The sequence below is a fragment of the Eschrichtius robustus genome, chromosome 10, assembly GCF_028021215.1.
Source record: "Eschrichtius robustus isolate mEscRob2 chromosome 10, mEscRob2.pri, whole genome shotgun sequence".
Taxonomy (NCBI): Eukaryota; Metazoa; Chordata; class Mammalia; order Artiodactyla; family Eschrichtiidae; genus Eschrichtius; species Eschrichtius robustus.
In genome coordinates, this window is record NC_090833.1 from 70,992,556 (window position 1) to 71,016,142 (window position 23,587).

Here is a 23,587-nt window from a genome sequence, read left to right on the forward strand (position 1 = left end):
GTACATCCAGACAATAGAATATCACTCAGTGATTAAAAAAAAGAAGTGAGCTATCAAGCCTCAAAAAGACATGCATGAATCTTAAATGTAAGTTGCTAAGTGAAGTAAGTTACTTTGAAAAGCCTACATACTGTGTGATTCCAGGCATATGACATCCTGGTAAAGGAAAAACTATAGTGATGGTAAAAAGATCAGTGCCTGCCAGGGATTCAAGAAAAGGAGAGAAGGGTGGAATAGGTGAAGCACAGGGGATTTTTTTCGAGCAGTAAAATTATTCTGTATGATACTGTAATTGTGTATGCATGACACTGCATTTTTTAAAACCACAGAATTTTACGATACAAAGAGTGAACCTTAATGTATGCAGTTAAAAAAAATCATTTAGGAGATCAGGAAACTCCAGGAAAAAGTGCAGAACGTGACAAAATAATCTAACTGATTTACAAATATATGAAATTACCTTACCGTAGGGAATGGGGGAATTGCTGACCTAATTAACTTCCAGAAATGAGTGGAGTCTGTAAGACAAAAGGCAAAAGAAACTGTCCATAAGGGCCAGACTCTTGTTTTCCACAGAGATTCAGGCTAACAACTCTAATACTCTATACAGATTACCAGACTTGAACAATTAAGTAAATTACAGTAAATTAGGGATGGTGCAAGGCAGATTTCTCACTGTTGGAGTGGGAGTTTACAGATAAGGGAAGGAAGCTAGAATGCTCTTTCTGATAACAGGTTACATTTGGAGACATTAATATGAAATTGCTTTAAGTTTAATGTAGATACAAATGATTACATATAAAAAGACTTATAGATATGTACATATACATGGATTAGTATACACATATATTTCCTTGCACTGTCAGCTGAGAAGGTCTAGAAGCAACAATACCCCAGGAACAATGAGCACATCTGCATCCAATTCTTGGTTTATAATACCATTCTCCAATAAAAGGAACTATTGCTCTTTAGGAAAAAATGCTAGTTCTGGAACTAGAGCAGGAAATATGCAGGATGAGCCTGGAGTATCTTGTAGTGTCAGAAAGTAAAGATATGCTGACAACAACAAACCCAAAAGATGGAGTTATGTCAAAGGGACTTACACTGAAAGAGCCAACTGAAAAAGCTCCCAATGGTCAAATATGGAACCATTTGAGCAATAAAATAAAGTAACATTGGCTTACAATCCAAGCTCTAAAATAAATACCCATGAGTTTATATTAATCCGAATAAACGATGGAATAAACAAAAAAATGGGGGAGAAGAGACAATTTTCCATGCAGAAGAATTCCAAATAATGTATGCAGCTTTTCCACCCTAAAGGGGATGAAGCATGACTCCCCACTCTTTAAGTGTGGGCCGTGCATGGTGACTCTTTTCCGAAAAGCACAGTGTGGAAAGGGGAAATAAAAGAGTGGTGGAAAAATACCTGACAAGCACTACCTCAGCAAGGTGATCAGGGTCATCATCAACACTGATAAGTCATGCTGATAGTATGTACTCTTTTTATGATACGGTGAACATGGCACTTTACCTCTGTAGTCTTCCTCCCCAGCCCTATATGTTTCTACTACACAATGAAAAACTGTAAAGTAACTGGTAACAGGCCATATTGATCTCTAGAATTTTTCAAGAACAACTAGATGTTTTTAAGTTTTAAGAGAACTGAGAGAAAGCAAAGATGTCTGTATGCAAACTAAAGAATGAGAAATTGCCTCACCAGGCACTGTCTTCATACAGAAATAGTCCAAATTTTCTGTTATTAAAATGAAGGATGATCATAAATATGCTAGAGAGCCAGAAAACACTAATATTTAACAGATTAAAAACCAAGAAAAAGATGGTTAAAGACACAGACATTTGTGTAGCATGGTTTTGGTCTCTGGCCCAGTCTAAAGTCTGGCTTTTTAGAAAAGAATGAAGAGAATTAAGATGTAATGGCAACTCTGAGAGAAAGAAATACAGAACATACTGTTAGAGGTCAAGACAATGCTTTTCCAGCTAGAAGGATTTGGGGTATGTCTGTAGACCAATATGGGCAGAATAAGACCAGAATCTAACAAAAGGCAAGAACATTGGCTAGTAAAGTTGTGTACTACATGCCAAGATTGCAGAAAGCCAAATCCAGTTTTACCCTATCCTCTGTAGCAGGCTCTAGAATTACCTCATAATGACTTAGCCTGGAACTTTTGTTTCCAGAGAGTGTGAGCTGGGTAACTTGAAGTAATGCTCCTACAAAAAAGCAGCTAAGAAGTCTGAATTAAAAGATTTAAAACCATTTAAAACGCATTGGAGAGCTAACAAGCTAGTAGGGAATTACCGGACAAAGACTAACGGGAAAGTAGGAACCCAGAGAGATAAGCCACCACAAAAGCTTCTTTTTTCCTGAGGACACTTGCTGATCAGAGAAAATTCACTGTTGTCTTAATGCCCCTGCAAAATTAGGGGACTAGAAATAAAAGCCAAGACCTCCTCAAGTTCCAGTGTCTAACAGGAGACTTTCTCCATGTTTCTCCAGTTTTAGAGTACTCAAGAGGTTACACTTTCAAGGTACAGAGGAACTAGAAATAAACTGACCTGTCCAGAGATTTGCAACCTAGGGTCACATTGCCTGAACTGGCCATGGAACTCAAGCCAGAAATTTGGTTTAAGTTAGTTCTGTACTAAACTGTCCAATGTTGCCTGGAAAAGTAAATACAAGCCTTCCCTGGAGGCAAGCACCTTAATACCAGAACTCAAATTATTTTTACAAATGATTTTCAAGGAGGATAATCAGTTTACAAAGATAAGTAAGTACAGAGATAAAGAAAGATTCTATGTAAGAGTCAGAAACTAGAGACACAGAAAGAGAATCACAAAGACTTCAGATATTATAAGCTTGGGTACTCGTGTTCCAGGATATATTCACAAGAATGTCTTCTAGCAACAATGGGTGTAAAGTCCAAAACTGAAGAAAAACGCAAATGCACATCAAAATGCAAAAGGATAAATTTTTGTTTAAATATTTATTTATTTTTTTTAACATCTTTATTGGAGTATAATTGCTTTACAATGGTGTGTTAGTTTCTGCTGTATAACAAAGTGAATCAGCTATATGCATACGTATATCCCCATATCCCCTCCCTCTTGCATCTCCCTCCCACCCCCCTTATTCCACCCCTCTAGGTGGTCACAAAGCACCAAGCTCATCTCCCTGTGCTATGCAGCTGCTTCCCACTAGCTATCTATTTTACATTTGGTAGTGTATATATGTCAATGTTACTCTCTCATTTTGTCCCAGCTTACACTTCCCCCTCCCCGTGTCCTCAAGTCTATTTTCTACGTCTGTGTCTTTATTCCTGTCCTGCCCCTAGGTTCATCAGAACCTTTTTTTTTTTAGATTCCATATATATGTGTTAGCATACTGTATTTGTTTTTCTCTTTCTGACTTACTTCACTCTGTATGACAGACTCTAGGTCCATCCACCTCACTACAAATAACTCAACTTCGCTTCTTTTTATGGCTGAGTAATATTCCAATGCATATATGTGCCACATCTTCTTTATCCATTCATCTGTCGATGGACACTTAGGTTGCTTCCATGTCTTGGCTATTGTAAATAGAGTTGCAGTGAACATTGTGGTACACGACTCTTTTTGAATTATGGTTTTCTCAAGGTATATGCCCAGTAGTGGGACAGCTGGGTCGTATGGTAGTTCTATTTTTAGTTTTTTAAGGAACCTCCATACTGTTCTCCACAGTAGCTGTATCAATTTACATTCCCACCAACAGTGCAAGAGGGTTCCCTTTTCTCCACACCCTCTCCAGCATTTATTGTTTGTAGATTTTTTGATGATGGCCATTCTGACCAGTGTGAGGTGACACCTCATTGAAGTTTTGATTTGCATTCATCTTTTCATGTGTTTGTTGGCAATGTGTATATCTTCTTTGGAGAAATGTCTATTTAGGTCTTCTGCCCATTTTTACATTGTGTTGTTTGTTTTTTTGATATTGAGCTGCATGAGCTGCTTCTATATTTTGGAGATTAATCCTTTGTCACTTGCTTTGTTTGCAAATATCTTCTCTCATTCTGAAGGTTGTCTCTCCATCTTGTTTATGGTTTCATTTGCAGTGCAAAAGCTTTTAAGTTTCATTAGGTCCCATTTGTTTATTTTTGTTTTTATTTCCATTTCTCTAGGAGGTGGGTCAGAAAGGATCTTGCTGTGATTTATGTCATAGAGTGCTCTGCCTACGTTTTCCTCTAAAGAGTTTTACAGTGTCTGGCCTTACATTTAGATCTTTAATCCATTTTGAGTTTATTTTTGTGTATGGTGTTAGGGAGTGTTCTAATTTCATTCTTTTACATGTAGCTGTCCAGTTTTCCCAGCACCACTTATTGAAGAGAGTCTCTTTTCTCCAGTGTATATCCTTGCTTCCTTTGTCATAGATTAGTTGACCATAGGTGCGTGGGTTTACCTCTGGGCTTTCTATCCTGTTCCATTGATCTATCCTGTTCCATTGATTTCTGTTTTTGTGCCAGTACCATACTGTCTTGATTACTGTAGCTTTTGTAGTATAGTCTGAAGTCCAGGAGCCTGATTCCTCCAGCTCCGTTCTTCTTTCTGAAGATTGCTTTGGCTATTCAGGGTCTTTTGTGTCTCCATACAAATTGTGCAATTTTTTGTTCTAGTTGTGTGAAAAATGCCATTGGTAGTTTGATAGGGATTGCACTGAATCTGTAGATTGCCTTAGTTAGTATCGTCATTTTCACAATGTTGATTCTTCCAATCCAAGAACACGGTATATCTCTCCATCTGTTTGTATCATCTTTAATGTCTTTCATCAGTGTCTTATAGTTTTCTGCAGACAGGTCTTTTGTCTCCTTAGGTAGGTTTATTCCTAGGTATTTTACTCGTTTTGTTGCAATGGTAAATGGGAGTGTTTCCTTAATTTCTCTTTCAGATTTTTCATCATTAGTGTATAGGAATGCAAGAGATTTCAGTGCATTAATTTTGTATCCTGCTACTTTACCAAATTCATTGATTAGCTCTAGTAGTTTTCTGGTAGCATCTTTAGGATTCTCTATGTATAGTATCATGTCATCTGCAAACAGTGACAGTTTTACTTCTTCTTTTCTGATTTGGATTCCTTTTATTTCTTTTTATTGTGATTGCTGTGGCTAAAATTTCCAAAACTATGTTGAATAGTGGTGAGAGTGAGAAACCTTGTCTTGTTCCTGATCTTAGTGGAAATGGTTTTTGTTTTTCACCATTGAGAACAATGTTGGCTGTGGGTGTGTCATATATGGCCTTTATTATGTTGAGGTAGGTTCCCTCTATGCCTACCTTCTGGAGAGTTTTTATCATAAATGGGTACTGAATTTTGTCAAAAGATTTTTCTGCATCTATTGAGATTATCACATGGTTTTTATCCTTCAACTTGTTAATATGATGTATCACATTGATTGATTTGCATATATTGAAGAATCCTTGCATTCCTGGGATAAACCCCACTTGATCAGAGTGTATGACCCTTTTAATGTGCTGCTGGCTTCTGTTTGCTAGTATTTTGTTGAGGATTTTTGCATCTATGTTCATCAGTGATATTGGCCTGTAGTTTTCTTTCTTTGTGCCATCTTTGTCTGGTTTTGGTATCAGGGTGATGGTGGCCTCGTAGAATGAGTTTGGGAGTGTTCCTCTGCTATATTTTGGAAGAGTATGAGAAGGATAGGTGTTAGCTCTTCTCTAAATGTTTGATAGAATTCACCTGTGAAGCCATCTGGTCCTGGGCTTTTGTTTGTTGGAAGGTTTTTAATCACAGTTTCAATTTCAGTGCTTGTGATTGGTCTGTTTATATTTTCTATTTCTTTCTGGTTCAGTCTTGGAAGGTTGTGCTTTTCTAAGAATTTGTCCATTTCTTCCAGGTTGTCCATTTTATTGGCATATGGTTGCCTGTAGTAATCACTCATGATCCTTTGTATTTCTGCAGTGTCAGTTGTTACTTCTCCTTTTTCATTTCTAATTCTGTTGATTTGAGTCTTCTCCTTTTTTTTCTTGATGAGTCTGGCTAATGGTTTATCAATTTTGTTTATCTTCTCAAAGAACCAGCTTTTAGTTTTATTGATCTTTGCTATTGTTTTCTTCATTTTTTTTTTTCATTTATTTCTGATCTAATCTATATGATTTCTTTCCTTCTTTCAACTTTGGAGTTTTTTTATTCTTTTTTCTCTAATTGCTTTAGGTGTAAGGTTAGGTTGTTTATTTGAGATTTTTCTTGTTTCCTGAGGTAGGATTGCATTGCTATAAACTTCCCTCTTAGAACTGCTTTTGCTGCATCCCATAGGATTTGGGTCATCAGGTTTTCATTGCCATTTGCTTCTAGGTATTTTCTGATTTACTCTTTGATTTCTTCAGTGATCTCTTGGTTATTTAGTAGTGTATTGTTTAGCTTCCATGTGTTTGTATTTTTTACAGTTTTTTTCCTGTAACTAATATCTAGTCTCATAGCATTGTGGTCGGAAAAGATACTTGATATGATTTCAAGTTTCTTACATTTACCAAGGCTTGATTTGTGACCCAAGATATGGTCTATCCTGGAGAATGTTCCATGAGCACTTGAGAAAAATGTGTATTCTGTTGTTTTTGGGTAGAATGTCCTATAAATATCAATTAAGTCCATCTTGTTTAATGTATCATTTAAAGCTTGTGTTTCCTTATTTATTTTCATTTCGGATGATCTGTCCATTGGTGAAAGTGGGGTGTTAAAGTCCCCTACTATGATTGTGTTACTGTCGATTTCCCCTTTCATGGCTGTTAGCATTTGCCTTATGTATTGAGGTGCTCCTATGTTGGGTGCATAAATATTTATAATTGTTATATCTTCTTCTTGGATTGATCCCTCGATCATTATGTAGTGTCCTTCTCTGTCTCTTGTAATAGTCTTTAAAGTCTATTTTGTCTGATATGAGAATTGCTACTCCAGCTTTCTTCTGATTTCCGTTTGCATGGAATATCTTTTTCCATCCCCTCACTTTCAGTCTGTATGTGTCCCTAGGTCTGAAGTGGGTCTCTTCTAGACAGCATATATATATGGGTCTTGTTTTTGTATCCATTCAGCCCCTCTATGTCTTTTAGTTGGAGCATTTAATCCATTTATATTTAAGGTAATTATTGATATGTATGTTCCTATTACCATTTTCTTAATTGTTTTGGGTTTTTGTAGGTCTTTTCCTTCTCTTGTGTTTCCTGCCTAGATAAGTTCCTTTAGTATTTGTTGAAAAGCTGGTTTGGTGGTGCTAAATTCTCTTAACTTTGGCTTATCTGTAAAGGTTTTATTTTCTCCATCGAATGTGAATGAGATCCTTGCTTGGTAATCTTGGTTGTAAGTTTTTCCCTTTCATCACTTTAAATATGTCCTGCCACTCCCTTCTGGCTTGCAGAGTTTCTGCTGAAAGATCAGCTGTTAACCTTATGGGGATTCCCTTGCATGTTATTTGTTGCTTTTCCCATGGTGCTTTTAATATTTTTTCTTTGTATTTAATTTTTATTAATTTGATTAATATGTGTCTTGGTGTGTTTCTCTTTGGGTTTATCCTGTATGGTACTCTCTGTGCTTCTTGGACTTGACTATTTCCTTTCCCATATTAGGGAAGTTTTCGACTATAATCTCTTCAAATATTTTCTCAGACCCTTTCTTTTTCTCTTCTTCTTCTGCAACCCCTATAATTTGAATATTGGTGCATTTAACATTGTCCCAGATGTCTCTGAGACTGTCCTCAATTCTTTTCATTCTTTTTTCTTTATTCTGCTCTGCGGTAGTTATTTCCACTATTTTATCTTCCAGGTCACTTGTCTGTTCTTCTGCCTCAGTTATTCTGCTATTGCTTCCTTCTAGAGTATTTTTAACTTCAGTAACTGTGTTGGTCATCACTGTTTGTTTGCTCTTTAGTTCTTCTAGATCCTTGTTAAATGTTTGTTGTATTTTCTCCATTCTGTTTCTGAGATTTTGTATCATCCTTACTATCATTACTCTGAATTCTTTTTCAGGTAGGTTGCCTATTTTGTCTTCATTTATTTGGTCTTGTAGGTTTTTACCTTGCTCCTTCGTCTGTAACATTTTTTTTGTCATTTTTTTTTTTTTGGTGACTGGTGTTGCTGTATTCCTGTCTTACTGGTTGTTTGGCCTGAGACACCCAGCACTGGAGTTTGCAGGCAGTTGGATAGAGTCGGGTCTTGGTACTGAGATGAGAACCTCCGGGATGCCTCACTCTGATTAATATTCCCTGGGGTCTGAGTTTCTCTGTTATTCCAGCACTTTGGACTCGGAGTTCCCACCACAGGAGCTTGGGCCCAACCTCCAGCCTGCGAACCAAGATCCTGCAAGCCAGTAACTGGGGGTTCCTCCTGTCCCCTTAGGTGTCCGTGGTCCCCCACTGGTGCCTGGCATGTGCCCTAGTTGTGTGGAGACGTGAATTCTGCATCCTCCTATTACGCTATCTTGACTCTGCAAGGATAAATTTTAGTATATCCATACAATGGAACACTATTGAAGAGTGAAAACAGCATGATGCATCTCAAAAAAACCATAATGTTGGGCAAAAGGGAAAACAAAAAATACATATAGCATGATTCTGTATATATATAAAGATAAAAATCGGAAAAATAAAACAACATTTTTAGGGATCAATATATAGATGGAAAACTATAAAGAAAAACAAGGAAGTAACTATTACAAAGGTCAATACAGAGGTTACATTTTGGGAAAAGGGAGAGCTTGTGATCAAGAAAAGACATTCTGGAGACTTGTGGAACTTAAAATAGCCTATCTCTTGACCTAGTTGGTTGGAATACAGGTGTTTGCTCTGTAATTATTTGTGAAACTGAATGTTTATATTTTATGCATTTTGCTGTATGTATGTTAGACTTCAGAATTAAAAAAAATAAAAAGAACAAGAACTTAGTGAACATGTTAAAATACCTAAGTTACTTGTAGACAGATTGATGTTGGTTTCAGTTTCTCACTAAGAATTAATTAAAACAATAATCGACAAATGCAGTGGATGTTTCTGTGTAGTTTGCTGCGTAGAATCATTTACTCATAACTTAAATTTAGTTTTAGTGATTACAGCTCTCCCTCATATTCAGTACTGTCACCATGACTCAAAACTGAGTGCTATTTCCTTCCTCGAAGTATGTAGCACTGTCATCTATATCAGTTACTCAGCATGTAGTACACAGCTGTCAGTTGGTTATAGATGGTGACTTGTTGCCTGCATAGACTTCTCAAGAATTCATGCGTTGTCTCCCCTACCAGATTGTAGTTGCCTTAAAGACAGGGCACGCTTCCTCATTTTTACTATAGATCAACTTCAGCGGGAGCGGATCCCACAGCTATTTACGTGATGGTGGAGTTTTATTACAATGACTGCGTATATAAAGCTCATGCCTCCATTTTACAGATGCTGGGGATGACTAAGCTGGCTTTCTTGTCCCTTTGGGAAGATTCTCAAAAAAAGACATTTTCAGGGGCAGGGTGATGCTTTAGAGATTAGGCAAAAAGTAAAGTTAATTAAAAGGATACTAAAACTAGGAAAAAGAAAGCCATCAGAACAAAAGCAGCCATTCTCTCAGGCTCTCTCTCTTTCTCTGAGCCACATGGCCATTCGCCTTTGATTACTAAACATAAATGATGTAGTCTCTCTCTCCGGAAACTGGCATTTCTTAGTTCCCTGCGTACATGACTAAAGGTGGTGTCCCAGAGCTCCCTATTTACGCATTCCTAAATTCCAAACACACATAATACTGACTCTTTCAAAAAAACAGTACGTATTCTTTTCTTGCTGATTCTTTGCTGATTACAAAAGTAGCAGATGCTCATAATTTAAAATATTTTTTAAATTATAGACTATTTTTTAGAACCGTTTTAAGTTCATGGGAAAAAAAGCAAAAATTACCAAGTTCTCATATACTTCCTCCTATTTCCTGCCACACACACACAGTTCCCCCTATTATTAACAACTTGCATTGCTCTAATACATTTTCTGTAATTGATGGACTGATATATTTTAAAATTTATTTTATTGGGGTAACACTGATTTATAACATTATATAAGTTTCACGTGTACAACATTATATTTCTAATTCTGTATACACTACAGCATGCATACTACCAAAAATTTAGTTTCCCTCCATCACCATTCAGTTAATCCCCTTTACCTATTTCACCCTCCCCAGCTTTTCTGATGGGGCTCCTGAAAGGACTGGCTTCTCTCTTGCTCATGTTGGAGCTCTGGCAGGTCCAACACTATCTAGCCACGTGGAGGAGAGTCAAGATGGTGCCTTCGGCTGGTAATATGAAATTTGTTGTTTAAAGGTAAACATGTAGACAAATACTGAATACTGTAATATTTTAATCATGATGAGTAAGTCACTTTTAATTCCAGTATAAAAGTTAAAGGAAAAAAGTATTAAAAAAACTATAATTTTAAAATGTTAAAAGGTACAAATATGAACAGATGTAAAATGTGACAACAATAATATAAAGTGTGTGGGGGACTTAAAATGTAGAGGTTTTGTAGGTGACTGAACTTAAGTTATTATCAGTCTGAAAATAGACTGTTACAGCTCTAAGATATTGTATGTAAGCCTCAACGTAACCATGTAAAAAAATACCTACAGCCTTATACCCATTAGGATTGCTACTATCAAAACACAGAAAACAAGTGTCAGTGAGGATGTGGAAAAATTGGAACCCTTATGCACTACCAATAAGAATGTAAATTGGCACAGTGGCTGTGGAAAATTGCATGGCAGTTCCTAAAAAAATTAAAAATAGAAATACCATATGCTCCAACAATTTCACTTCTGAGTATATACCCAAAAGAATGGAAAGTAGGGTCTCAAAGAGGTATCTGTACACCCATGTTCATAGCACCATTATTCACAATAGCTAAAATGTGAAAGCAACCCACGTGTCCATGGATAGATGAGTAAGCAAAATGTGGTATATACATACAATGGAACATTATTCAGTCTTGAAGGAAATTCTACAATATACTGTAATATGGATGAACCTTGAGGACATTACGCTAAGTGAAATAAGCCAGTCACAAAAAGACAAATACTGTATGATTCCATTTATATGAGGTACTTAGAGCAGTCAATATTATACAGACAGAAAGTAGAAAGGTGGTTGCCAGGGGCTGAGGGGAGGGGAGAATGGGGAGTCATTGTTTAAAGGGTACAGAAGTTCAGTTTTACATGATGAAAAAGTTATGTGAATGTCTTTAACACCACTGAACTGTACTAAAAAATGGTTAAGATGGTAAATATCACGTTATGTATATTTTACCACAATAAAAAAGAAAAACACAGACTTCCCTGGTGGCGGAGTGGTTAAGAATCTTCATGCCAATGCAGGGGACACGGGTTTGAGCCCTGGTCTGAGAAAATCTCACATGCCGCAGAGCAACTAAGCCCCTGTGCCTCAACTACTGAGCCTGTGCTCTAGAGCCTGCGAGCCACAACTACTGAAGCCCGCGCACCTAGACCCCATGTTCTGCAACAGGAGAAGCCACCTCAATGAGAAGCCCACGCACCACAATGAAGAGTAGCCACTGCTCGCCACAACTAGAGGAAGCCCGCACGCAGCAAAGAAGACCCAATGAAAGAAGGAAGGAAGGAAGGAAGGAAGGACCTACAGAAACTACACAGAAGAAAGAGAGGAATCAAAGCACAGCTATACAAAAAAACAACAAAACACAAAGGAAGACATCAAGAGAGGAAAAGGAAGACAAACTAATTAAAAGACTAGCAAAAAGGGGGGAGTGGGGGGTTTAAAAACTGTGCAACATTGACAAAAGGACCAAGATAGTCAAGGCCCAGGAAGGGATAGCCCCAAGGACCTGGGGTGTCTCCTCTCCCGAGGCCAGGAGCAGCAGCAGGGTGGAAACTGGGGGTCCCCCTAGCCCCTGCATGGCCCAGTGCATGGGCCTCTCCAGGTGGGGTGGTAACCCAAGGAAGAGGCCTCAGTAGTGTGTGCTCATCATGCAGCCTGGATGCCCCTACCACTCACTCTGCCGCAGAAGGAGATAGAGTGATAGCAACTCAGGAGCATCCTCCCCCATTGCTGAGGCTGTAACCCACTTGCTAAGAATGGCCAATTGCCACAGTGCCCTTGGTCTCGCTCCAGCGTGCTCTGGATCTCCTTCAGGACCCTCTCGTCACTGAGCAGAGCATGCTCCATCTCGGGCCGACCTCCTCTCCTCTCCTCTCCATCACTTTGGCTTAGTTCCTGGCTCCGCCCAAGGCCTTCTCAGGGCCCGATCCATTGCGGGGGCGGCTGTAGTTCTTCGTTTCTGCTGAATCCACCAGACACTGGGGCTCAACCAGCCACTTGGTGGAGAGAGAGAAGTGCTCAAATTCGGAGGGTGAGATCAGGTAGAAACCTTGGCCATATTTGGTGAAGATGCAGAAAGCAATGCTGCTGACATCCACCCAGCAGAAGTAGTTATAGTGAACCTGGGGCTTGAGCAGGGGCAGTGAGACCACCTGGACATCACCCACGTTGGTGAGGACAGCCAGGTGATGTTCCCTATAGTCCTCAGCTCGACAGCTGCGGAAGCAGGCCGCAGTGACTCACTGCACCCGCAAGCCCTCTAGGGTGGTTAGCTTCAGCTTCAGCCTGGCACTGATCTTGGGCAGCGTGAAACACCTTGAACTGCTCTTCTGACACAGTGAGTAGCTGGTGGCTTCCCTGAATGTCCAGGCTCTTTGACAGGTCATGGGCCACTTCCAGGGACTTGAGAAGGGGCACACTGTGTCCGTCCAGCACCAGGATGCCCACCAGGCAACAGCTGGATCTCCCTGGCCTGCTCCGCTCGCACCGGCTCATCTATTCTCTGCTCCTCAGGTGTCATGCACAAGGCAAAGGCATAGACGGTACTACCATTGGTGCCAGCCCACAGCAAGGGGCAGAGGCGAGAGTTGTTCCTCAGGTAGATGTCAGTGAAGTAGAGGGTCTGGACTAAGCCCATGAAGGTGTCTGCTGCCAAATGGGCCTCCATCTTGCACTGCACGGGTGCCAGCTCCATGTTCTGCATGTGGGTCTGCTCTGCCCTGGTGCTCCCCTCCTGCACATCTCCTGGAGGGCCAGTGGGCCACTGCTACCTTTTGGACACCCGGCTGCGACGTGTCCAGCGGAAGGACTGGCACAGAGATGTCTTTAGGAACTTCACGTGGGACAGCGGGCCCTCCAAGGCTAGCTGATCATTGAGGCGTGTGCACTTGACAAAGACCTGCTGCTACTGCTGGTGGTCAAAGAGGCTGAAGCCATGGCTGGTGCCGAAGGCCACGAGGTGCCACTGGGAGTGCAGGGCCAAGAAGGTGACCACAGCCAGGGGCTGGCACTGCACCAATACGAAGGGCTGAAAGCCAGGCTCAAAGCGCACAGGCCCCGGGCAGGCACACAGGCATTCCTGCCCCTTCCAGAGGTAGCCTTCCTGGTCCTGCAGCAGGTCAGCCTCCACCTGCTCCACGGAGTGCTCCACCTCCTCGTCATTTAGCTCCAGCAACCTCACCTGCCCTGCCGTGGTGGCCACAACCAGGTAGCCACTGTATTTGCAGAGGAAAATCTTTTGGATGCCCAGCTGAGGATCGTCACTGTGGGGGTCGAAGGAGCCCACCTTGCAGAGCAGGGACCACTCATCCTGGCCCTGGGCAGTGAGGCTCTCACTGGGGTCTGTGTTGGTGAGGAACACCTGTACAGTGCTGAGTTTGTAGAGCAGCAGCAAGCACATGCCAGAGGCATCCCAGAACCTCACCATGCTGTCCTCATGCCCTATGAGTTATGGGCCACTCCACGGTGGAGAAGTGTGTGTTCTGCCAGCTGCCAGCAGCGATGATGTGCTCCCACAGCTTCAGGGGGATGTTGGAGACTTGGTGGGAGCAGGTGATGGCAGAGAAATTCAGGGAGGCCAGGTAGGGAGGCTAAATCTGCAGCCAACCGGCCGTCTGCAGGTCAATCACCACCAGCTCCTCCTCAGCCAGCACCACCTGAGCGTAGGGGTCATCAAAGGCAGCCGCACGGTCCATCTCAACGAGAAGAGTAAAGTCGATGACTCGGGAGGTGAAGTCAGAGGCTGTCTGCTGGCTGTTGTGGGCCACCGAGATGCAGTGGCAGTCCCCATAGCCGGCCCACAGCATGCCACCCTTAAAGATGGTGAAGGGCAACCCCTGCTTGGTGGTCAGCCAGAAGATGTTGGTAATAGCTTTGCAAGGAAAAGGACCATAAGGCACACAGCTGTGCAGGGGCTCTGGTTGCTGGGTATCACCGGACACGGGCCACTGGCAGTAGCTGCTGTCAGAATGGCAGCTATCAGATGACCATCCCGCTGCCAGCAGATATTCTCCAGTTGCTAGCTGCCGAGGAAATGACAGAGCACGCGGCTGCCCTGCAGGTCCCAGAAGACGATGAGGCCCAAGCTGCAGCCAATGAGGATCTGGTCAGGGTCCCAAGGATGTTCCTGCAGAGCCTCCACCACCTCAAACACCCACCGGTGGAGGGCCTCCTCTGGAAACTATGTTCATAGCAGCACTATGTACAATAGCCAAGACATGGAAACAACCTAAATGTCCATCGACAGATGAATGGATAAAGAAGATGTGATATGTGTGTATATATGTATATATACACACAATGGAATATTACTCAACCATTAAAAAAAATGAAATAATGCCATCTGCAGCAACATGGATGGACCTAGAGATTATCATACTAAGTGAAGTAAGTCAGAAAGAGAAAGACAAATACCGTATTATATCACTTATATGTGGAATCTAAAACAGGACACAAATGAACATATCTATGGAACAAAAAGAGACTCAGACATAGAGAACAGACTTGTGGTTGGCAAGAGGGAGTGGGGATGTGGGAGGGAAGTACTGGGAGTTTGGGATTAGCAGATGCAAACTATTATATACAGGATGGATAAACAACAAGGTCCTACTGTATAGCACAGGGAACTATATTCAATATCCTGTGATTAAACCATAATGGAAAAAAATATGAAAAATATTATATATATTTATAACTGAGTCACAATGCTGTATAGCAGAAATTAACACTGTAAATCAACTATACTTCAATAAAAAGTTTTTAAAAAGAAAAAAAGTAGAACAGAAAATATCAAAGTATATCTCCCATAATACCAATAAGTGTTATTTCATGAGACTTGTTTCAGTTATGAGTATAGGTGCACACAAATGACATGGTGGGTTACAATGTTAACCATATTGATACTTGTTACTGTGAGTCATGGTATAAAATGTTGTTTTTCATGGTATAAAATGTTTGAAAGCTACTGCTCTCTGGTACCTAAACTAGAGGGATGCCTAATGCTCTATGAATGCTTACTGAATTGAACAAACTGAGTAGTATGATACAATCCATTTATTACAACTTCAAAGTTTCCACTTTAAAAGAATATAAAGTATAATGGTTATTGGAACAAAAGTAAATGGAGGGCTTCCCTGGTGGCGCAGTGGTTAAGAATCTGTCTGCCAATGCAGGGGACACGAGTTCGAGCCCTGGTCCGGGAAGATCCCACATGCCGCGGAGCAACTAAGCCTGTGCACAACTACTGAAGCCCGCGCCTAGAGCCCGTACTCTGAAACAAGAGAAGCCACCGCAATGAGAAGCCCGCGCACTGCAGTGAAGAGTAGCCCCCGCTCATCGCAACTAGAGAAAGCCCGTGCACAGCAACAAAGACCCAACGCAGCCAAAAATAAAATAAATAAATTTATTAAAAAAAAAAAAAAGTAAATGGATTCTGGGCTATGTGAAGCTACAGGGGGCAGGGCGGAGGAGTAGTAGAGAGGGATCCGAATACTTCCTGTTATATTTCAACAGACTTTCTCCCCAATAACTAAAATGTGTCTATATTTAAGGAAGATTAAATACAATTTTGGCTAAGTTCACTTTGGAAAGCTTTTCTTGTTCACTGAAATCACCTCATGATTATAAAGTTCTGCATATTTAAAATATCTGGTACAGGTAATTCCACCATGATTCATAAAAGGATCTTTCAGAGAAAAAAGCAAACAAACAAAACAAACAAAAACAAAAAACAAAAAACCTAACAGAAGACAGTGAACTCAATGGTAACAGTAAATCTTTTTCTGTCAGTAATTAACATTAAATGAAAAAATATTAAACTCTTTAGTTAAAAGACAAAGAGTGGCTGAACAAATTAAAAAAACAAGACTCAACTATATGCTGTCTAAAAAGGACACACAGGTTGAAAGTGAAGGGATGGAAAAAGACATTCCACAGAAATAGTAACCAAAATAGAGCAGGGTTGGCTATACTTATATCACACAAAATAGATTATAAGTCAAAAATTGTCATAAGAGACAGAAGGACATTATACTGATAAAAGTGCCAATCTACCAACAAGATATAAGAATTATATATATTACACACATCAGAGCACCTAAATATATAGAGCAAACATTGACAGTTTGAAGGGAGAAATAAACAATATAAGACAAGACAAGACAATAATAGTAAGAGACTCCACTCTCAGTAATGGATAGAACATCCAGACAGAAGATCAAAAAGGAAACAGAGGACTTGAACAAAACTATAGACTAAATGGACCTAACAGACATACAGAGTAAGTCCCCTACATACGAACCTTCAAGTTGCAAACTTTCAAAGATAGGAACGTGTGTTCGCATGTCCAATCACGTAAGTTAGTTCACTTGTCTGGCGTATATTGTCACTTGCATGCATCCTCTACAAGTAGTTGTGCTTCTGTGTACTTTACTGTACAGTACTGTACAGAGTACAGTAGTATAGTATCTTTATTTCAGCTAGATCTGCAAGAGGACGACTTCATTGAACTCCTTGCTGTGCAACATGAGGAGATTATTAATGAAGACCTGATGGAATTGGAGGCCCAGAGCAAGGACGAAGAGAGACAAGAGAAAGAAGAAGTAACTGAAGAACCGAAGAGATTCACGATGCAGGAAATGGCAAGGGGATTTTCTTTATTTGAGGAGGCACTGTTAGTTTTTGAGGCATAGGACCAGAATGTAGAACAGTACACGAAGGTTGCAGCAGCCGTTCAGAATGCAATCCAGTGCTACCATGTCATCTATGATGAGAAAAAAAGAGCTACTACCCAGACATCACTGGTTCGTTTTTTCAAGAGGGTAGACAGAATTAAATCCAGCAAGGAACCAGAACCTGTGCCATCGTCAGGTGTGAGTGAAAATTGCAGCTTGCCCTCTGTCTCCTATTGTTGTTGATCCTTCAGCTCTACCATCTCCCACCTCCTCTCCCTCCTCCAGTCAGTAACTTTTCTTGCCTGTTCACTCAACGCCAGCCCCTGTATGCCAGCTGTTGTACTGTGCACTGTACTTTTCAAGGTACTGTACTGTAAGATTAAAAATGTTTTCTTTATTTTTTGTTTATGAATTATATGTGTGAAAAGTATTATAAACCTATTACAGTACAGTACTATATAGCCGATTGTATTAGCTGGGTGCCTAGGCTAACTTTGTTGGACTTACGAACAAACTGGACTTATGAATGTGCTCTCAGAACGGAACTCGTTTGTATGTAGGGGACTTACTGTATAGAACATTCCACCCAACAGCAGCAGAACACATTCTTCTCAAGTGCACATGGAACATTCTCCAGGATAGCTCACATTTAGGTCACAAAACAAAGTCTTAACAAATTTAAGAAGATTGAAATTATACCAAATATCTTTTCTGACCACAATGGAATGAAACTAGCACTCAATAGTAGACAAAAAACTGGAAAAATTAACAAGTGTGGAAATTAAACAACAATAATCTTGAACAACAATTGGATTTAAAAGGAAATTTGAAAATACCTTGAGATAAATAAAAACACAACATATCAAAACATATGAGATCCAACAAAAGCAGTACTAAGAGGGAAGTTTATTGTCATAAATGCTTAATTAAAAAAGAAAAAAAAATCTCAAACAACCTAACTTTACACCCCAAGAAGCGAGAAAAAGAATAAATTAAGCCTACAGTTATCAAAAAGATGGGAATAAGAAAGATTAGAACATAAGTAAGTGAAATCGAAAATAGAAAAACAAGTGAAAAAAACCAATGAAACTAAGAGCTGATATTTTGAAAAGGTAAATAAAATTGACAAACTCTTAGAAAGACTAAGAAAAAAAAGAGATGACAAAATAAAATGAAAGAGAAGACATTTAAAAAGATGCCATAGGGGCTTCCCTAGTGGTGCAGTGGTTAAGAATCCGCCTGCCAATGCAGGGGACGTGGGTTCGAGCCCTGGTCCGGGAAGATCCCACATGCCGCAGAGCAACTAATCCCGTGTGCCACAACTACCGAGCCTGAGCTCTAGAGCCCATGAGCCACAACTACTGAGCCCACGTGCCACAACTACTGAAGCCTCTGTGCCTAGAGCCATGCTCCGCAACAAGAGAAGCCACCACAATGAGAAGCCCACGCACCGCAACTAGAGAAAGCCCGCGTGCAGCAACAAGACCCAACACAGCAAAAAATTAATTAATTAATTTAAAAAAGAATTAAAAAAAAAAGATGCCATAGAAATTAAAAAGATCATAAGTGACCAGTATGAACAATTATACACCAACGAACTGGATAACCTAGAAATAATGGATAAATTCCTAGAAACATACAACCTACCAAGACCCAATCATAAAGAAAAACAAAGTCTAGGGAGTTCCCTGGTGGCCTAGTGGTTAGGATTCCTGGCTTTCACTGCTGTGGCCTGGGATCAATCCCTGGTCAGGGAACTGAGATCCCACAAGCTGCATGGCACAGCCCCCCCAAAAAAAAAAAGTCTCAACTATAGTCTAACAAGACCTATAACTTGTATGAAGGTTGAATCAATAATCAAAAATCTCCCAAGGAAAGCCCAGGACCAGATGGCTTCACTAATGAATTCTACCAAACATTTTAAAAGAATTAATGCCAATCTGTCTCAAGCTCTTCCAAAAACTTGAAGAGAAGTATATACATTTCCAAACTCATTTATGAAGTCAGCATTATCCTGATACCAAAGCCAGAAAAAGACACTACAAGAAAAGAAAACTTCAGACCAATATCCCAGATGAATACAAATGCAAAATCCTAAACAAAATACTAGCAAACCAAATTCAACAGCTTTTTAAAAGGACTGTAGATCATGACTAAGTGGGATTTATCCCTGGGATGCAAGGATGTTGGTTCAACATATACAAATCAGTAAATGTGATACACCACAATACCAGAATATAGAATAAAAATTACACAATCATCTCAACAGATGAACAAAAAGCATTTGACAAAATTCAAATACCCTTTTATGATAAAAACTCTAAAAAAACAAGGAATATAAGGAAATTACCTCAAAATAATAAAGGCCATATATGACAAGCCCACAGCTAACCTCACACTAAATGGTAAAAAATTGAAAGCTTTTCCTTTAATATTAGTAACAGACAAGGATAACTGCTCTTGCTACTTCTATTTAACATAGTACTAGAAATTATAGCTAGAACACTTAGGCAAGAAAAAAAAATAAAAGGCATCCAAATTGGAAAGAAAGAAGTAAAACTGTCCATGTTTGCAAATGACAATATCTTATATATAGAAAATCTTAAAGACTCCACCAAGAAACTGTTAGAACTAATAAATTCAGTAAATTTGCAGGATACAAAATCAACATACAAAAATCAGTTGTATTTCTCTATACTAACACTGAACTATCTGAAAATTAAAGAAATATCATTCATAACAGCATAAAAAACAATAGCATATTTAGGAATAAATATAAACAAGGATGTGAAAGACCCGTGCACTGAAAACTATAAGACGTTGATAAAGACACAAACAAATGGAAAGATATCCCATATTCATGGATTGAAGAGTTAATATTGTTAAAATGTCCATACTACCCAAAGTGATCTACAGATCCTATGTAACCCCTATCCAAATTCCAACAGCATTTTTCACAAAAGTAGAAAAAGCAATCCTAAAACTCATATGGAAACACCAAAGAACCCGAATAGATAAAGCAATCTTGCAAAACTGGAGGTACTCCACTTCCTGATTTCAAAATATATTACAGAGCTACAATAGTCAAAACAGTACTGTACTGGCATAAAGACAGAGATTTGGACCAACGGAACAGACTAGAGAGCCCAGAAATAAACATATGCATACATGGTCAACTGATCTTTGACAAAAGTGCCAAGAATACACAATGGGGAAAGGATAATCTCTTCAACAACTGGTGTTGGGAAAACTGAATATCTATATGCTAAAGAATGAAATAGTACCCTTATCTTATACCATACACGGAAATCAACTCAAAATGGATTAACTTTTAAAGAAGAGATATGAAAGTGTAAAACTCCTAGAAGAAAATGTTGGGGAAAAGCTTCATTGGTCTTGAATATGATTTTTTTGTATATGACAACAGTAGCCCAGGCAACAAAAGCAAAACAGTCAATTGGGACTACATCAAACTAAAAAGCTCCTTTATAGCAACAGAAACAACAGAGTGAAAAGGCAATTTATGGACTCAGAGAAAATAGTTGCAAACTATATAACTTATAAGGGGTTAATATCCAAAATATGTAAGGAACTCCTACAACTCAACAGCCAAAAACCAAAACCTGATTTTAAAATGAGCTAAGGACTTGAATAGGCATCTCTCCAAAGTAGACATATAAATGGCTATCAGGTATATGAAAAAATGCTCCACAGTCTATAACCATCATGGAAATACAAATCAAATCAAAGCCACAATGAAATATCACCTCACTCCTGTAAGGATGGTTATTATTTAAAAAAAAAAAAAAAAAAAAAGACCACAAGTGTTGGTTAGGATGTGGAGAAACTGGAACCCTTGTCCACTGTTGGTGGGAAAGCAAAATAGTGTAGCCACTATGGTTAACAGTATAGAGGTTCCTCAAAAAATTAAAAACAGAACTACTGGGACTTCCCTGGTGGTCTGGTGGTTAAGAATCTGCGCTTCTAATGCAGGAGGCACGGGTTTGATCCCTGGTCGAGGAACTAAGATCCCGCATGCTGTGCAGTGTGGCCAAAAAATAAAAATAAAAATAGAACTACCATATGACCAAGCAATCCCAGTTCTAGGTATTTATCCAAAAGAACTGAAACTAGGATCTCAAAGAAATCTCCCATGTTCATTACACTCCATTACAGCACCAGTCACGATAGCCAAGATGTGAAAAAACATGAATGTCTATCAACAGATGAATAGAGTCATAGTGGTATACAATGGATTATTAGCCTTTAAAAAGAAGGAAACTCTGCAATATGCAACGTGGATGAACCTTGAAGATATTATACTAAGTGAAATAAACCAGTCACAGAAAGACAAATATTGCACGATTTCAGTTATACCAGCTACCTAAAATAGTCCAATTCATAGAATCAAAATGTGTAATGGTGGTTGCCAGGAGCCAGAGAGAGGGGATGTGTGAATTATTAATCAATAGGCATAAAGTTTCAGTTAAGCAAGATGAATAAGTTCTAGAGATCTGCTCTACAACACTGTATCTACCCTATAGTCAACAATACTGTATTGTATACTTAAAAAACTACTAAGAGGATAAATCTCAAGTGTTCTTACTAAAATTAAACTCCGAAATGGGTCTCACTGAGTTAAAATCAATGTGTTAACAGGACTGTGTTCCTTTCTGAAGCTCTGTAGGATAATTTGTTTCTTGCCTTTTCCACTCTCTAGAGGCCTTCCACATTCCTTGGCTTACTGCCCTCTTTTTTCATCTTCAGAGCCATCACCATCGGACTAAGTCTTTCTCACACTGCCAGCTCTCTGGTTCTTTGTTATGCCTCTCTCTTCCATTTATATTAATTATAATTACATTGGGACCATCTGGATACTCTAGGATAATCTCTATACACATGGCAGAGTGAATAATGTCCTCCAAAGATATCCAAGCCTGAGTTCCTGGAACCTATGATTGCTACCATATATGGAAAAAGGGACTTTTGCATATGTAATTAAATTAAGGGTTTTGAAAAGGGGAGATTATCCTAGATTATGTGGGTGAACTCTAAATTAATTGCAAGTGTTCTTATAAGAGAGAGATTGAGGGAGATTTCATGAAAGAGAGGTGAAGGAGATATGACAGAAGCAGAGATTAGAGGGATGTGCTTCAAAGATAGAGGAAGGGGCCCCAAACCAAGGAATACAAGTGGCCACTAGAAGATGAAAAAAACAAGAAAAGGGACTTTCCATTCAGAGACTCCAGAAGAAAATCGGCCCTGAAAACATTTTGACTTTAGCCCAGTGAAAACTGATGTTGGCTTTCTGACATCCAGAACTGTAAGAGAATAAATGTGTGTTGTTTTAAGCCACAGAACTTGTAGCAACAATAGGAAACTAATATACCATCATCTCAAGGTCTGCTGATTACCAACCTTAATTCCATCTGAAATCTTCATTCCATTTTTCCATTCCATTTTGAATTTAATATAGTCACAGTTTCCAGGAATTAGGACATGGACATCTTGGGCATAAGGGCATTATACTGCCTACCACAACTTCACACACAGTGAAAGTCCAGGTGAACAAAATATGTCAATGTCAAACATTAACAGAAAATGTAGGAGAATGTGTTCATAATCTTGGGTGTGTAAAAGGCCTTAAGACAACAAAGTTGTTAAGACATCTTTTTAAAAAACTGATACATTTGCTTCCATCAAAGTTTTAAAATTCTGTAGGCTAAATAATACCATATATAAAGTAATAATACAAGCAACAAGCCGGCAGAGAACATTTGTAACATATATAACCAAACATTAATAGCCCATTTTATACTAGTAAAAAATAGAAAATGACTTAAGTGACTTAAATGACTTATCATTAGGGGAATGATTAACTAAATCGTACAGTTATCCATACAATAGGCTACCTACAGCAGTTTAAAAGAATGAGGGAGAATCTTTCTGATTCTTTGCAAAAATCTCCAAGACATATTGATATTCTAGACAGTTATAGAACAGTGTGTATTGTGTGATGCTATTGTAAGGGGGGAAACAACATGCACCAAACAAAGTCATAAAGTATTTCCCCCAACTTTATGAGGATATCAGCAATTACCTCTGGGGAAAACAGCAGCACAAAGGGGAACATTAATTTTGTTTTACATCATTTGAATGCAGACACATTCATGTATAAACTGCATAATATTTTTTAAAGCACAGTTTTGTCTTGCTCATCACTATATCCAAGCAGCCAGCACAGTACTTGATAGGTAATGTTTGTTTAGTGAATGAAATCCAAAGGGATGGGACTTACTGCTAATGCTAAATCCTGTGCTGGTGAGAAAATGCCCTGGTTGTACCTAAATTCTTCCTGCTTCAAGCCCCGCTTGGTCTTCCTTTGGGAACTGCTTTGGGGAAACTGGAAGCCTGAGCCAGAAGTGTGTGTGTGTGTGTGTGTGTGCGTGCGTGCGTGCGCGCGCGCGCATGCACGTGCTAGCATGTATGATAATTTATATTCTTTATGTTTAATCCAGACAACAAGCCTGCAAAGTAGTCA

General features: G+C 39.4%; 1 long non-coding RNA gene and 1 pseudogene across 1 annotated transcript in view; both read right to left on the reverse strand.

Annotated features, from left to right (window-relative positions):
• Positions 1–23,587, reverse strand: part of LOC137770488 (uncharacterized) — a 73,312-nt gene that overhangs the window by 47,375 nt on the left and 2,350 nt on the right. The gene's annotated exons all lie outside the window — the stretch shown is intronic.
• LOC137770443 (LLGL scribble cell polarity complex component 2 pseudogene) lies at positions 12,085–17,130 on the reverse strand (annotated as a pseudogene).